An 18,740-nucleotide genomic window follows, 5' to 3' on the forward strand; every position below is an offset into this window, starting at 1 on the left:
TTAGTCAGACCTAATGACATAACGGTATAGTCATATAGCCCGTACCTTGTGGTAAAAGTTGTCCTAGGTATATCCTGCTCTCAAATCTTCAACTGGTGATAACCCGATCAAAGATCAATCTTAGAGAAGACTTTAGATCCTTGCAACTGGTCAAACAAATCATTGATCATCGGCAGTGGGTATTTGTTCTTGATCGTCACTTCATTCAACCCACGATAATCAACAACCATCCTTAATGATCCATCCTTATTCTCCACTAGAACCACTGGGGCTCCCCAAGGTGACGAACTTGGTTGAATGTAACCTTTATCAAGTAACTCCTTAATCTGCTTCTTAATTTCCTCCAAATCCTGTGCGGGCATCCGATACGGTCTCTTTGATATTGGCCCGGTGCTGGGCAATAGCTCAATCAAAAACTCAATGTCTCGATCCGGGGCATGCCTGGCAACTCCTTCGGAAATACGTGGGGAAATCCTTCACCACTGGTACTTCCTCCTATACAACTCTTGATAAGGAATTCACTTGAGTCCTCTTCGGCACATGTCGGGATACATACTTGATCCTTCTTCCTTCTAGGGTGGTGAGGAATATGGATTTACTTGCACAATCAATGTTCCCTCCATACTTTGATAACCAATCCATGCCTAATTTTATATCCAATCCTTGTGACTCCAAAATTATTAGGTCCGAGGGAAACACATAGTTACCAATCCTTAAGGGTAACTGATCACACCATAGGCTCACCATGTACTCTGCTCCTGGCGAGCTTACTAACATGGGTGACCTAAGGTCTTGGGTTGGCAGGTTATACTTATCCACAAATTCCCTTGATATGTATGAATGTGATGCACCAGTATCAAAAAGAACAAGTGCGGTAAATGCATTAATCAAAAACATACCGACAACTACCTCGAGTTGATCCTCAATCTCCTCCACACTGATGTGGTTCACCTGACCTTTGGTGAAGGGGTTGGGCTTCTTGGCAGAACCTCCATTGCCATTTCCATTCTTTGCTTCAGGACATTCAGTGGCGTAATGTCTGGTCTTCTGGCACTTGAAATAGGTAATGTGGCTCAGATCCCTCTTGGCTGGTGTTGAAGGGTTGGAACGGTTCTGGCTGCTGCTTCCTCCATTCCATTGCCATTCTTGGTGCCACTATGGTTGTGCGAACTTGCTCCGTTGTGCGTGTGTGCTCCATGGTTATGGCCTCCATGGTTGTGGGTATGCCCTCCCGTGAACGGGAAATAGCGGGGCTTCTGCTGGGCTCCAGAAGTGTACCTCCCCTGTCCATACTTCCTCTTGCGATTATCAATCTGTTGCTGCTTGCCTTCAATCATAAGAGCCCTACCTACCAACTCCTAGTAGTTGTTGAATGTTGCCACCATCAACTACATGCTCATCTCACCATTCAGTCCTTCCAGAAACTTCTCCTGCTTAGCGGCATCTGTAGCTACGTCATCAGGGGTATAGCATGCTAACTTACAAAACTCATCCACATACTAGCCCACTGTACGTCCTCCTTGGCGCAAGTTGCGAAACTCTCGCTTCTTCATCCTCATAGCTCCAGCTGAAACATGGGTAGTGCGGAAAGCTTGCTGAAACTAATCCCATGTAATAGTGTCAAGGGAGTAAGTGGCTGTGAAATTCTCCTACCATGATGCTGCGGGTCCATCAAGCTGATGTGCGGCAAAACACACTCTCTCCGCATCTGTGCATCCTGTAGTGGTCAGCTCTCTTCCAATCTTGCAGAGCCAATCATCTGCAACAATCAGCTCGGTGCTACTAGAGAACACTGGCACATTTAACCTTAGGAAACAGGATAGGTGATCAATAGGGGGTGGTGGTGGCGGGTTGTTGTTATTGTTGCCTTGGTTCTGATTCTGGACTAAAGGTTGCATCACGGTATTCTGCTGCTGGATCAACTGAGTGAGCTCCGGTGGGAAGGAAAATCAATTGTCACGTCTCGGAGGCATCTGATAGATTAGAAGGGGCGAGAAAACAAAATAGAATGGGGGTCTAAGAGAGATTCACTACCCATAACGCTCATGAGACAAACACAATCAATTTCACTTCAATCAATAGCACACAAGTCACACAAAAGTGGTCTAACTTATCACTACAAACTCGATCGCTGCAACTACTTGGAGGGAAAATACTACTAATTACATTGGTGGTTGTCTAGAAATTTTGATCAAAAGAAGACTCCATAATATCTGCTCCAACTTCATCAATGTAGTCATCATCCGCTATTAGGGTCGGAGTCGGTGTCCTCGAGGATGATGTAGTTTCCAGGTTGGTTGTCCTTCTTTGGCGCGGGTTCTCCCATAAATACTCCAAGCTTCCTGGTAAGGTCGTTATTCTTTTCTACCAATATAGCAATCTCCTCCTCGTATCAATCGCGAGTAGACTTGATCTCCTCTTCCAGCTCGTTGTTCCTCCTCACCAGTTTCTTGATCTTCTTCATGTGGATAAGTTATTTATTCTCCTGTCGACGAATATGATCTCCCATCTCTTGAATGTAAGCTGCGATTGATCCATCCCTCCTTGTACGAATCATCTCCCATTTGTCATCTCGGCGGCCACATATCTGGTAGATGGTATTCTCCAGCCCCTTGTGATACACCTCACATATGCGTCCAAAGGTGATATGTGCGGCCATGCTCTTTCCAATACTCCAGCTTGGTGCATCCAGGTAAAAATCAATGGGCTCCGTTATTGGTGCAAAGGTCCTCCCAGGTATCCAGACTTTAATCTTCCAGTGCTCCTCTTCCGGTACAGATGTAGAGAAAGTCCCCATGAAGCTTGTTAATCCGATGTTCAGATACTTAGTGACTTCCTTCAAGTGCTTTCCGAAAGGGGTGTTGTCATCCGGCAGAGTGAACTTGTTCCTAGGATCCGCCATCTATAGAGTAGAAAGAGAGGAGAATTAGAAATGAGTAGAGAAGAGAAATCTTGTGGCTCATTCTAGTGGTTACGTCCTACAGTCAGCGTGTGCTCTGATACCATCTTATAGCGACCAGACATCAAACGGTCAAGTCTCTGTGCATCAGTGCCATCCCTAGATCGGTAATGCTGACATGCACAGTACTCGAGGAATTATAACAGAGTTTCAATCACACACTTATTACATCGAGTCTTCATAAAGAGTATGATTACATAAATAAATCATGGTCGAGGGCCATCTAAACTAGATAACTATGGAAGCTTCGAAGGTAAATGAGTCCATCAACTCTAACAGCATAGCTGAGAGCAAAAGAACGACCTATCGCACCTTATTCGTCGTGTGAGTAATCTGCAACATAAGATGTTGTAGCCCGAAATGGGTCTGCACATGGAATATGCTGGCCTAGTTACATTGTAAAGCAATGATAATGCAAGAACTACATCTACATGCAATATTTGGCTGGTGGAGGCTGTAAGTTTCATGATTTTGCATAAAGCTAATTTTTCCCTACAACAATGGAATAAATTTATTTAACTACTCCCATGTTGCCCATTATTTGAGAAAGTAACCCCAACTCAAATCCCAATTAAAAGTACCATCATTAAACCAACATCATAATTAATTAGAGTAACGTGATGAGATCACATGAATAGATTCAAGTACCAGATACTCAAGTTGTCCATAACTGGGGACACGGCTAACCATGATTAGTTTGTACACTCTGCAGAGGTTTGCGCACTTTTCCCCACAAGACTCGACCACATCCATGATCGGATGATCGAGACATAGCCTTTCTGAAGCATTAACTCTCTACTCCGGGTAGACAGTACCACCTACAACCCTCTAAATCTGCTAGTCTACCTCTTCAAGAGCTCACGCAACTTACTCAACTATGCCAGAGTCCATAATGGCTTGTGGCTGCACACGGAAGTTTCTAGCATGAATAACCTTATGATCCCTTTGAGCCCGGGTGGCATTCCATAGGATAATCTCACGGGTACTCTAGGATTTCCAAAACAGACAACACTGGGAACTGCAGGTGCCTCAACCAATCAACCCAGATGTGTATTAAAGTTGCCACCTTAATGTTATCCAATTAAAATAACTCTCAAATTTCCATGTGTGAATCACGATCCAATCCCTGTCTACGAGCATGGCTAAGCAACAATAAGCATAACGTATATTCCCGGGGTGATCAAAAGGTATTAGGTTCCTACCTCAAGCACCATAACCAAAACCACATGTTCCCAATCCTACCAATGCAAATATTTGTGGGGCAGAACTAATGCATAGTAAAAACTGGGTATAAAAGAGTGTGATCAAAGTGTAACTTGCCTTGCTGACGATCTGCAAACTCTAGAGATTCGTAGTAACAAGCTTCGCACTCCGGGTAATCTAGCATAGACAAATAATAGCATTCATAAGCAATCACTCAAACGAAACACGAGAAAACTCAAGAAAAGATCCAAATTGAACACGAAACAAGCAACAGCTTAAACTAACAAGAGTCAAAACCTAATAGTATTATTAACATGTGAATTAGATCTTAACAGTAGGTATATGTGATTATCTATGATTAGCAAAAAGATTCAACTCAAACGGAGCAACGAAACTAAAAATACGAACAAAAGAAAATTGTTTACTAATCTGGACTAAAGTCAAATTTTACAGTACCAAAATCATGTTCCAGTTTTTTAGTTGGAAAGAGGGCTTTGAGACGAAGATCTTGGCGTTGGTTTCATCTAATTTGGATAAACAAGTAAAAAGTTATACTAGTCTAGAGATCAGGGGCTGAATCATGATAAAAATAATTGTGGATAAGTCCCTGGCCAAAAATAAAATAAAATAAAGACTAACGAACCAACGTTCGCTGTCTGAACCTAACCGGCAAAACCCGAACTAAAGAAATAAACCGGAAAACTAAAAAAATGGGGTTTAACCGAGAAAACTGATCGGTCAAACGGGGTCAACAGCGGTGGCGACAGCGGTGGACGGCGCGGTGGTGCGGTGGACGGCGCGGCAACAATGTGGGGCGGGTCGGCGACATGAAGAGCGGCAGCGGTGGTGGAGAGGCGTGGCGGAGGTAGGAAGCGGCGGCAGCTCGGTTGCTGCTGCTGTGGCGAGGTAGGGCAAAAGCGGCGGGGCAGCGGCGGATTATAAAGAGGAGGGGGCAAGGCGGTGGCGGCGGTGGCCGGCTCGAACACGAGTCCAGCAGCGACACGGCACGGCGCCCACACGGGGAAGGCGGCGGCGGCCCGCTCGGCTGGGCCGCTGGCCCAGTCGGGCGACGAAGGGATTTTTTTAATTATTACGCCCAAAAAGAAAATATCCTAATAAATTATAAAAGAAATTCTAAAAATGCCAAAATCTATTTTCACCATCTAAATAAAATATTTAGAACAATGTGAACATTTTTCTAGCCTCAAAAAGCAATTTTCAAAAATTTATATTTTCTAATTCAAGTAAAATAGCAAATAAAATACCAGAAAAATCATAATTTGATTTTAAAATTCTTTTTCCAATATTTCTCTTAATTCGAAGAAGTCATATTATCTTCTCTCATTTATTATTAATATTGGAAATAATTGGTGAGAAAAATAATAAAACCAAATTGATCCTTTTTCCTCAAATTCAAAATAAATTCAAATATGAATTTTGTGAAACCTCCAACTCTCTCCGTGGGTCCTTGAGTTGCTTAGCATTTCTAGTATCTCAACCAAAATGCAAAAGTAAATATGATATGCACATGATGATCTATGTATAACATCCAAATTAAAAATTGGGATGTTACAGCTTTGCCTAAGCACTACGAAGATATGACCGTGGGAGTAAACGGTGGAGGGGGGCGCCGCACATAGCTAACAATTGTCTTTGGTGTGCTATGGGCGCCCCACATATATATAGGTGGAGGGAGAGGGGAGGCAGCCAGGAGGCACCCAAGTAGGCCAAATCCTACTTGGGGTCTCCCCATAGCCGGCGCCCCCTGCCTTATTTGCCAGAGGGGGGAGGAAAGAGGAGGTTGGAGGGAAGGAAGGGGAGGCCGAACCCCCCCCCCCCCTTTCCTTCTCCCTTCCCCACTTTCCTTATCCTCTGGTTCGGCCCATATGGGGGGCGCACCAGCCCCTGGTGGCTGGTGCGTTTCCCCTCTTGGCCATTAGGCCCATATCTTTTGCCGGGGGTTCCCGGAACCCCTTCCCGTGGCCCGATATGTACCTGGTACCCTCCGGAACACTTTCGGTGTTTGAATACTATCGTCCTATATATCAATCTTTACCTCTCGACCATTTAGAGACTCCTCGTCATGTCCATGATCTCATCCGGGACTCCAAACAACATTCTGTCACCAAATCACATAACTCATATAATATTATGTCGTCGACCCTATGGGTTCGAGAACTATGTAGACATGACCGAGACACCTCTCCGGTCAATAACCAATAACGGAAACTGGATACTCATATTGGCTCCCACATATCGATGAAGATCTTTATCGGTCGAACCGTTATGACAACATACATTATTCCCTTTGTCATCTGTATGTTACTTGCCCGAGATTCGATCGTCGGTATCTTCATACCTAGTTCAATCTCATTACCGACAAGTCTCTTTACTCGTTCCGTAATACATCATCCTGCAACTAACTCATTATTCACTTTGCTTGCAAGGCTTCTTATGATGTGTATTACCGAGAGGGCCCAGAGATACCTCTCTGATACTCGGAGTGAAAAATCCTAATCTCGATCTATGCCAACTCGACAAATACCTTCAGAGATACCCGTAGAGCATCTTTATAATCATCCAGTTACGTTGTGATGTTTGATAGCACAAAAGGCATTCTTTCGGTATCCAAGAGTTGCATAATCTCATAGTTGAAGGAATATGTATTTGACATGAAGAAAGCAATAGCAATAAAACTGAATGATCAATATGCTAAGCTAACGGATGGGTCTTGTCCATCACATCATTCTCCTAATGGTGTGATCCCGTTATCAAATGACAACTCATGTCCATGGTTAGGAAACCTTAACCATCTTTGATCAACGAGCTAGTCAAGTAGAGGCTCACTAGGGACATAGTGTTTGTCTATGTATTCACACATGTATTTAGGTTTCCGATCAATACAATTCTAGCATGAATAATAAACATTTATCATGAATAAGGAAATATAAAATAACAACTTTATTATTGCCTCTAGGGCGTATTCCTTTAGTGTAGTGGGTTCGATTAGGGATAGAAATATAAATTTCCCAATATAAGTCCATGAAAAGCAGCTACGTTCTCTAGAACATAATTAGCAGACAAAAATAGTAGCAGTGCACCTTTCCACCAAAATTTTCACTGGCTAATGCATGCGACCGAATTCAACAAGTGTTTCCCACCACCGGTAGCTGCAGCATGTGGCCAAATACCTATCTCAAATCTACAATAAAACCTAACACAGAATATCTGCAAAAGAGGCCAAGCCTTTCTTCCTAGTCGCCCACTGTAAACCCAGCGGTGGTGCCCACCTTCAATGCCACCAAACCAGTCCCCGAGTAGCGTCAAGAAGAAAAAATTGAATCCATCACGAGGGAGTTTATTAAATCATGAGTAGGCAAAGAAACCAAGCCTGAACCTCAAAGAGCCGGAGAAGCGAAGGTTGAGGCGACAGGCAAACTTGCGAAAGCATGAGCTACAACAAACACAAGAGGAGGGTAAAAAAGTCATGCGTGGTCAAGAGTGAAAACAATACGAACCTCAGCTGTGGTGACAAAATGAATGGCAGCTGGCCACCACCAACGACAAAGAGAGCACACACGATGAGTTAGCTCAAAGAAATCCTGGCAGCAATGCGGAGAAAGTGGTATTGGGAGACTGGGGGCGAGGGAGAGGGACTATTTGAATGCCAGCCCCATTTACCAAAACAACCTCACACACTAAAACCGGGCCCATGCCAAATTGCACCCATCGGCTAGCACACACACAGATCGACTGGCCACACGAGCACAATAGGGCACTCATACGGGGCGTGAAGAGAAAACTCTTCATGTACTCTAGCTAAAGTTGCGAACTGTAGCTATAGTGCCTACTTTAGTAACACGACTAGCCCGGGCCATATGGATTTCCTGGCTATGGCAGTACATATGGATGCACATAGCGTCCGGGTAGTCTAACCTAAAGCCAATGCACGCTCCCCATCTAGATCAAGTGCCTGACATCCCAAACATCCATGCAACTTGGGTAGGTTAAACAAACAAGTGGGTAAAAAGCAAGCCCGGACAAGCTCCCCTAACTCATGTGGGGCCACCTCCCCCCTCCCCTCGCGGCCAGAGATGAAGATGTTGAGATTGCAAAAGAGAACTCACCGTCTAACCCAAATGGGTGCAACACATGACCCATCGCGTGACCTGACGCATGTGATTATCACACTGGCCCCATCTGTCGCGACGACGCCAACCCAACTCACAACAAAGCCACCAATAGGTAGGTCCCAGCTCATGTAGGCGTGACTTACGCCGCGCTTGGCATGGCTTATGCCCCTCTTGGCAGGACTGGACCAGCCTGGTGCTAGCCGAAGATGCTAACTGGTGGGTCCGACCTCCCTTCCTGCATGGGGAGACAATGTGAAAAAGGCTCTTGAGGGTGCGCTCGAAGCCTTCCAATGACGGCGGCCTCTAGTACACCATTGGGCCACCCATCAGGGACCGCTGAGGCGGGTCCCTCGGGTGACACTGCCCAGGTAGATCAGACATCATGAAGAGCACGGGAGAGGCCCCTACTACAGACCACCTGGGAATGGATGACACAGAGGGCGCTCTCACACGAGAAGGCCCTGGTAAGCAGGTACTCCAGCATCCTTTATAGGATTAATTATTGGGAGCGCTATCTAGAGCCTCAAGTTGCTCAGTCATTTCATTGACATGTGCTAGTTTGGCCGCTCCCCCAATGTGCTCAGCACGTCGGGTACATGTTGAGTACCATTTGAAACATTTTTAATCGAGGTAGGAATTTATTGCAAGTCTAGTATTTGTTCACTACTAGAAAAACCCCTACTAATGGCGCACCTAATATGGCCATTAATGGCGCATCTGTGGTGCGCCATTAACAGCACGCCATTAGTAATTTTTACTAATGGCGCACCACCTGGTGCGCCATTAGTATCTGGTATACTAATGGCGCACCGCGGGTGCGCCATTAGTATAGGCCAGCGTGCGCCATTAGTATGCCTCCCAGGGGCCATGTATACCCAGGTGCTTTGGCATACTAATGGCGCACCACCACTGGATGCGCCATTAGTAACCGCAGCATACTAATGGCGCACTACCCAGTGATGCGCCATTAGTATGCACTGTCATACTAATGGCGCACTGTCCTGTGATGCGCCATTAGTATGAATATTAGGTTTTTTTTATCTTTTTATTTTCTGTTTTTTGCACAGGTTACAAAATGTATAGTTTGACAAAATATAGACAGCACACATCAACAACAGATTCATCGAATACAATAGAAGATTAGTCTTTGAATACAATTCATCATATTAGTCTCCGAATACAATTCATCATATTAGTCTCCGAATTAAAAAGACCGAACAAAGATAGAACATTATATTACAAGTCTCGAGACCGCGAGTAGCGAGTTTGTCTTCACATTACAAGTCGATATTGATCATCTAAACTACCATCACATAGAAGAGAGCTGCGGTCATCACGATGAGCATCATCACGATGAAACTCGTCTTCATCTGGTTCCTCCAACGCTTCCTCCCCTCTCCCGCTAGATAGCGGGCGTATCTAGATTCAGCCTCGGCCCTAGTGGTGTACCCTTTGTAACTGTTACTGCTGAATCGGTGAACCTGTCTCCGACACTCCTCCCAGTCATCGTAGACTCCAGGAACCTTACCCTTGTACACGACATACGTCGGCATCTCTATGCACTAGCCAAACGAAACGTTAGTACCAATTCACAGACAATACATAAGCAATATATAATTATGCAACAGAACGATCGGAAGAGAAAAGGAAGACATTAATAGCATCGATTACATCTAAGTTGAACGACTCTCGAAACCAAAGAGACATACTACAAGTTCATTAAAGTTTAATTACAACATGAGCCAATCGATGTTTCAGAACTAGACAACTCGACTCAAGGGACCGGAGCGTGGATGAAGCCGCCGTCTATCGTGGGAGTCATGAAAGAACGGGCATTGTCATCCTGCATTTGTAGCATTGTGTCGATGTCACTGTTGGACGGTTGATTTCTGAGGTAGAACTGCCCCGAGGTACGAAGGACATCTTGATGGATGATTTCCGCAAACTCCGACTGGATGCGAAAGAATTCTTGTCGGAGGTCCGCGTCCTGGATTGCCGACACGCTCGCGGCCCAATCTTTGAGTTTACTCGGTAGCAGAAGTTGATGATGGTCCCGTACGATCGCCCGCATGTGATGGATGGCGTAGTAGGCACCCTTCTGACCGCCAGGCGGCTGCTTGACGCATCAGAACGTCGTATTGTGGGAGAACACGTGCTTGCCGTACTTACGAATAGGCCTGGTGAAGGTGCCTCCAGATTGGGCGTAGCCGGGGAGAACATCATCAAGAACCTTCTTGACATTTGTGTAGTCTATGTTCGACTGACGGTCCGGGTCGAAATACGTGGCCATGGAATATTTGGGGCTTAGGAGGATGAGCGTGCAACGTGTGTCACTGCAGAAAACACGGAATGTTAAAAGAAAAACGATCGAAAAGTAAGAATTCATATGTTACGGGCTGGTTGAGGGGAGGACTTACTCGGGAAAGTAAGGCACGAGGAAGTTATCCTTATCTTGGTTTGCTAGAATGACGCCTTCGAGGTAAGAACTCGCGACTTGCCGGTCCCCAGCGCTGCCCAAGATCTTGGCACGCATGTAGAAGGGGTCGACTATCATGATGTCCGGGGTCTTGTCGCGAATGATCCGCATCTCCATACTCAGCGAAAATAGCCGAACGAAGGTGTAGTGCAGCGCATGAAGGTTCAACATAGCGTGGATGTCATCAAAACGCAGGACGATCGTACGCCCGATGGAGTTATCCACAAAGCCCTTGCCCTCTGGCACCTTGGCCGCGAAAACCGGGTATGCCACATCCTTCTCCCTGAGACGCCGCTTCTCCAAAGCAAGAACACTGTCATGCAGACTCCGCATAGCACCGGTTGCAGCATTGAGCATATTTGTTGGTAGCATCGCCCTACCCGCCACATGCACCCTCCTCGAGATATCCTGCGGTGAAGGTGGCCCGTCCTGAGCACGGATCGTACTCGGTGCTGGCTGGCTCGCACCCTTCTTAGTCTTTCTTTTGTGTGCCTTCTTCTTCTCCTGTAATGGGACCGAGTTCTGCTCACTGACCGCCTTCTTGAGTGTGTTGGGGCTGATAATATTTCGCACCTCGCCTATCTGAGGCTCGGTGAAGTCGGCAGCTGGAGGCGTCTCCTGAGAGCTGAACGCCAAACGGCGCCTGTTGCAACTTGGCTTCTCTGTGGTACGAGCTAGATCGCACACGTCTTTTGTTGGGTTTGGTTCTTGAGAAGGAGGCCCCATGAAGTCGCCATCGTACCCATGCTCGGCAAAGTACTGATCGATGTTGCCAAATGTATCATCGTCGTCGTCGTCGTCGTTCTGATCCTGTGCCATATGCATGTTTGGATCCAGTGGCATAGGGATGTCTGGCACCGTTACGGCGGTCTTGCCATGGGGCCGACTTGGCGCCGGCACGACTGGCGGTGTTGTCTTTGGGGTGGTGTCCCCCGCCCCCAAACGAATCTGGCTCTTCGGCCAAAGCAGGGGCCAGCTCAGGCAGGCGCTGAGGGTCATCACGTCATCATCGTCGGCCCCGACGGGTCGAATCGGAGGTAACAAGTCGTCGCAGCCTGGCAGCACCCGAACCAGTTGAACCCTAAACAAGTTGGGTGGCATCTGGGTACCGTGGAACAAGGGGTTGCCCGGTTGCACGATTTTGCCCTTGGCGACATCGACCAACTCGTTGTTCACGAAGTGGAGGAGAGTGCACGGAACATCGGCGGCGCCCTGCGAAAACATGTAGGGCGTCAGGGATGCCCAGTCAAAGGCAAGGAGATGAAGTCCTCGGCCGAGAGAGGCTTAATTAGTTACCGTGATGATGGCGTCGAGCTCGGCTAATGTCGAGGCACCGCCAACGGCGGGCGTGCAGTTGACGGAGCGGCCGCTTGCTGAAGAGGTGCCGGCCGGCGTACACCCGGGTGCATTAAGCTCCCGTGGCGGCGTCGGAGACACCAATGCCGCCTCCACCGGAGGCACCAATGGCCCCGCCATCGCATTATGCGAGTTGCTGGCCGTGAAGCTAGGAATCGGGGGCGGCCCCTGTTGGCCGCCCGCAATCCACGCACTCAACCCCGAGATCAAGGTAGGCACAAGGGCGGTGATCGTCGCTCCGAGTCGTTGTTCCACTTGCTCTTGGACAATCTCCGGAATCCGCGCCACCTGTGCCTTGAGTTCTTGAACCTCTCGCGCCTGGCTTTCCGAGCTGGTCTTTTTCTCCTTCCGCACACCAGCGGTATAGTATGACCCCCATTTTGTCGACAAGCCTTTGCCGGCCACACGACCAGCTGACGTCGGCTTACTGAGCTTATCCTTGTTCTTCATTATATTGAACCCCCTATTTAGAGTGGTGTCCCAAGGGTTGCTCTTAGTCGACCCCGCGCTACTGCTTTCAGTCGCCTGCGGAAGGAATGTGAACCATTTAGAAATTCGGCTTCATTAATTAGAATGCAACCATATGGAGCTAATTACGCGGGGGTGTATTCCTTACCAGAACAAGCTCAAGCCGCCTGGTCTTCGGATCCGTGGTAAGCCATGCATTAGTCACAAGTACGCCGGGGCACTTGATCCTACTTAATTAACTACTAAGATACCCCGGCCTATGCATTAGTCACAAGTACCCCATATGTCCTATTTTTAGCAAAGTCATGCTAAAATTCACGGAAAATTTCAGCATGACCTTTGCTGAAAATAGGACATATGAAGTACCCGAATTTGCCGGAACGGAAGTTAATCGACATTCCGGCAAACTCAAGGGCCTCTCGGGGTACCTGCAAAATCATCACGACACGATGGTCGGAGACAAAACCCAGCAAACTAGCAAAATCATCACAAATTGTTTTCTGTTAAAGATGATCATCATCTTTACAAGTCTTTCTCAATGTGATCACAAGTAATTCAGAGGCATCACAAGTAATTCAGAGCATCACAAGGCATTAGTAGTTCAGTACATGAACAAGTTTTACAAACCCATATAAGAACAAGTGAATTCTAGTCCCATTGACACTCCTGGTTTTCTACAAACACCAAGTACTAGGGCACACAAAAGTTCTGAAATTTGTGTGCCTAACTGAATTAACTGAATTTTCAGTAACCGAATAAACTGAATTTTCAAAACTGCAAGAAGCCAATTAAAAAAAATCCAACAACACTAGAACTGAGCTGATTGACAGTAGTTTTGTTCACTGTTATGAAGAGAAACTTCTTCTTGTAAGAAAGGACTTCGCGTGTGGTTTGGAATATTCAGAAATCAAGTTGAAATATAAAACCATATAGAGGTAGGTATGCTACAAGTCTACAACATATATACTAATTAATCAACTGCAATCAGGAGACAGTTTCTTCTTCTAAGTCCATCTCACGGTTCGCTGAATTAAGAAAAATACATCATCATTTCAGAAAACTTATGCAAACTACTCAAAACAGGAAGAAGAAAAAAAACACATTTCAGAAGGAAAAAACTTTTGTATAGCTAGAATTCAGAATGCATTCAACAATCCAAACTTTTGTATTTCCTGGATAACAAACAGTAATGATCTCTAGCCCTGACATTCATTTATTCATTCTTCTAGTAAATAGGTGCATAAATGTTCTTGCCGAATGGGTTTATTTTTTGTTGATCTATATGCTCATATATGCAGACGAGGCTAGCCACTTTTCTGCCACTCATATGCCACTGATAAAAAAAATGAACTTTCACCAGTAAGTTGTAACTTGGCAGCCAGTCAGTTTATACAACAAAGATAATCATATATTTCTATGAACACTAGACGCCAATCTGAGGATAAAAAAGCATCTACTAGTAACTAGTGCATATGATCATCACTAGCCCATAATAGTAATTAAGTTTTTTTTGTAGACAAACAACATGTTTATCTTTCAGGCATCTACATCTCAGAGTGTACCGAACAAAACCCAGAGCTTGGTGCTAGTGCTCTGCTGCTCAAATTGGGTCGAGAAGCATCTACTAGTAACTAGTGCATATGATCATCACTAGCCCATAATTCGTGTACTCCAAAAATTCAAGCAATTGTACCAAATTTTGAAAGAGATTTTTCCAATTTATATTTAAATAGAATTGGGGTATATACCTTGGAATCCTCCTAATGGAAACAGCACTAACTGGCGTCTCTATTTCAGCACGAACTGTCAGAAGACTTTTGACCTAAATAATATTTAAATGGTTCTAAGTTAGTAAAGTACATAAAGAAAGATCATCGAGTAATTCTCCATGGCATAATTTTTACCTACCAACAGGAGACCTATAACATTTCTAGGGTTTCCTGAATACACAGGTACACGGCTGTGGCCCCGGGCAAGAATTGTACCAATTGTTTCCCTGTAAATACAAGTAAAGAAGGTTCACTATAAATAACAGTATGTGATGAGCATGTCAAAGGTTGCATAGTGGAGTCCTCTCGATATATACTATTCACAACTGTTTATTAATTATAGTATCTAGGTCAAACTTTAAAATGATTACATCACCGAAGTAAAGAACCACAGATAGACAAAATGGTAAGGGAATTCAATCAGGATCAATGGAATATGCTTGCTAGAAGAACCAACAAAATTAGAAGCAGAAAATGGCACAAATGGACAATGCAAACTGCTCATTGCAACCTTTCAACTAAGGACTTAATATTTCAACGAATCTAAAACTAATATGATTCAACTTTGTTATTTGCCATCAATAAGCATACACACACTGACCAGAATCAGTGGAATGGAGAAGGAAGCAAGCATGTGAGAGGAGGCTATGGACTTGCGGAATGGAGAAGTAAGGAGGAGGTGGTCGTACCTTGGGCGTCTAGTCTAGGTCCTGCGGCGCCGTGGCGTCGAGGGAGGCGGGTCGACGGTGGTGTGGATGGGGCGGGGTCGAGGTGGGGCAGCGGCGTCGGGGCGGGGTCGAGGCGGCGTCGGGGGCGGGCGTCCGGGCGGCGGGGTCGGGGCGGCGTCCGGGCGGCGGGGTCGGGGCGGCGTCCGGGCGGCGGGGTCGGGGCGGGGTCGAGGCGGCGTCGGCGCGGCGTCCGGGCGGCGTCCGGGCGGCGAGGAGAGGGCGAGGGAGGGAGAGGGCGAGGGCGAGGGCGAGGGCGAGGGCAGCGGCGGCGGCGGCGGTGGATCGAGAGGGAGAGAACTGGCGAGGGGGATCGGGCGAAGGGGGATCGGGCGAAGGGGGGATCGGGCGAAGGGGGGCCACAATACTAATGGCGCACCTCACCGTGGTGCGCCATTAGCATGTCCATACTAATGGCGCACCTCACCGTGGTGCGCCATTAGTATTTTTTTTATTTCAACTCGAGCCAAAAGGTTATGTAGTACCAGAACCTATCTATGTCAAGCCCACTCTACTAGCTCGACTGGTCAGCAGCCAGTTCTCACACCAGGAGGTCCTGGGTTCGACTCCCAGGCTCCACAAATTTTTTTTAGCATTTAAAAAGCTGTTTGATACTTATTTATGTTTAAATATGTTCAAACTTGTTTAAATAATAACAGTAATATTTTTTTATAAGACAGTAGCATTTAAAAAGCTGTTTGATACTAATTTTTTTTATAAGACGGTGCGCGGGGTGCGGGGGGTCGGCGGCGGCGGTTGAGTAGGGGAATCGAGGGTGCGGGGGGTCGGCGGCGGCGGCCGGTGGACTGGGGGGGTGCTCGGCGGCGAGGGGGGCCGGATCTGGCGAGGTGGGATAGCGATCGAGATGGAGGGGGATCGAGATCGAGTGTCCATGAAATTTAAAAATATTCATGATAGTTCAAAAAGTACCCATGAAATACAATCGAGAAATGAAGGCTACGATTTAAATACAATCGATCTTAGCTAGCTATCTGTTCACAATCTTCTTGCCCTTCTTTTTCGCAAATGGAGTTCTTCTGTGGAACGGACGTCCTTTAGGTAGGGTGGTCCTGCTTCTTCTTGTGGTGTATGCTGCTACTTCATCATCGTCGTCATGTTCGATCCTCGGGTCGCCGTACTTGTCGAAGTCTTGCTCATTGGCTACTCCATCCATTCCGATGATCTTCCTTTTGCCTCTCCTCACGACAACACGACTGGGCTTTGGCGGGTCGGTAATGAAGAAGCATTGGTCCACTTGGGAAGCCAGTACCCATGGCTCATTTTTCGCGGTGACGTTTGCGCCCGCGGTCTTGGATTTGGCTTCGGGTATAACCATGGTGGTGAAATACCGGTCTTCTTTTATGACGTTCTTGGCCCATCTGACACGGAACATCGGGACCTTCTCTCCAGCGTAGCTCAGCTCCCAGATCTCCTCGATCCTTCCGTAGTATCTGTCCTTGTCGTTACCGGTGTAGGATTCCATCGTTACCCCGGAGTTCTGATAACCATCGCTCTTCATGTCCTTGGCCTCGGTGTAGAATGTGTAGCCGTTGATATCGTACGCCTCATAGGTCATCAGGTTGTGCTCGGCGCCCTGTGACAAGGCGAATATGAGTTGTTCTTCCGCGGAAGAATCCTCATGTAAAGGGTACGACAGAAGCTTATGCTTGAACCAACGCGTGAAACATGAGTTGTGCTCTTTGAGTGTATCTCCGTCCGTCCTCTGTTGGCCTCGGTCATTGTACGTCTTTTTAATAAAGGTTTTGTGCTCTACCACCCAAGGATCGACCACGTCTATGTGTTGTAGCGCGACTAGGTTTGCTCTTTCAAAGTCGGCGAGTCGACCCTCGAAGTCGACATGCATTTCGCGGCGACCCTCACGGTGACCCCATCCAGCGAGCCTGCCGAGGTGCCTGTTGACGGGCAGACCAACGGGGTTCTCGATGCCTAGATAATTCGTGCAGTAGGAGATGCACTCTTCGGTCAGAAAGCCCCTGGCTATGCTTCCTTCTGGACGTGACATGTTGCGAACGTATCCTTTGATGACACCATTCATCCTTTCGAACGGCATCATGCTGTGCAGGAACGTCGGCCCGAGTTGGATGATATCCTCCACTATATGGACCAGCAGATGCACCATAACGTCGAAGAATGCGGGCGGGAAGTACATCTCAAGCTCGCATAGTATCACCACGATCTCTTCCTGTAGCCTTCTGAGTTGCCTCACGCCAATCGACTTCCGAGAGATGACGTCGAAGAAGTTGCATAGGCCAAATAGCGTTTCACGGACGTGCGCGTCCATGATCCCACGGATTGCAACTGGAAGTATCTGCGTCATCAGCACGTGACAGTCGTGAGACTTCATCCCGCTGAACTTCTGCTTCGCTGGGTCTAGGTATCTGCTTATCTTCCCCGCGTAACCGTAAGGAAGTTTTACTCCTAGGAGGCAGGTGAAAAACTGCTCGATCTCCTCCTGACTTAGAGTGAAGCACGCGGGAGGGTAGTCATTTCCGGTCTTCTTGGCCTTTTTGCCTTTGCGACGACTTTCTGTGTCCTGCTTCGCCTCATCATCATCATCATCATCATCATCATCATCATCATCATCATCATCATATATAGCGTGAAGCTCCTGCCTGATGCCCATTGATTTCAAGTCTGCCCTTGCTTTCGGCCCATCTTTGGTCCTCTCTGGCATGTTGAGCAGGGTACCAAGCAGACTCTCGCACACGTTCTTCGTGATATGCATGACATCAAGGCTGTGAGGCACACGGTGGATCTTCCAGTACGGCAAGTCCCAGAAAACAGACCTCGTTTTCCATACCTTCAGCAGCGGCTCTGGCGCCTTTCGCTTCTTTCCCGGCTCTGGCGCCTTTTGCTTCTTTCCCGGCAGTGGGCAGTCTTTCCAATTTTTCAACAGCTTGTCTATTTCCTCGCCGCTCCTCGTACACGGGCGTTTTCGGGGTTCGGTTTCACCATCGAACAGATCCTTGCGTTTCCTCCACGGGTCATCGTCGCGAAGCCACCTTCGATGTCCCATGAACACGGTTTTCGAAGACCCGGGATCTCTATCTAGCTGGCGATACATTGTGTCATCCATGCACCTTACGCATCCAGAAAATCCGTGGACTACCTGCCCCGCAAGATATCCGTAACCGAGATAGTCGTGCACCGTCGTGAGCAGTGCGGCTCTCATAGGGAAATATTCTTTCTCTGCGGCGTCCCACGTATTGGCTGGCGTTTTCCACAGCGTGTCAAGCTCCTCTTTCAGCAGCCCCAGATACAGATTGATGTCGTTCCCTGGTTGTTTCGGCCCTTCAATTAGCATACTCATGTGAATGTACTTCCTCTTCATGCACAACCAGGGGGGAAGGTTGTACATCCACACAAACACAGGCCAGGTGCTATGTGTGCTTCTCTGGCTGCCAAACGGATTGACTCCATCGGTGCTCGCGCCCAGCACGATGTTCCTTGGATCGTTCCCAAATTCTGGGTATTCGAAGTTCAATGCTTGCCACTGGCTCGCATCCTTAGGGTGACTCAGCATCTTGTCTTTTTTATCTATCTCCGGATCATTTGCGTCATCTTCTCGCTTCTTCTCCTCCCTATCCGCGTGCCAACGCAGGAGCTTTGCTACCTTAGGATCCGCGAAAT

This window comes from Triticum aestivum, chromosome 2B (genome assembly GCF_018294505.1).
Source record: "Triticum aestivum cultivar Chinese Spring chromosome 2B, IWGSC CS RefSeq v2.1, whole genome shotgun sequence".
Classification (NCBI taxonomy): domain Eukaryota; kingdom Viridiplantae; phylum Streptophyta; class Magnoliopsida; order Poales; family Poaceae; genus Triticum; species Triticum aestivum.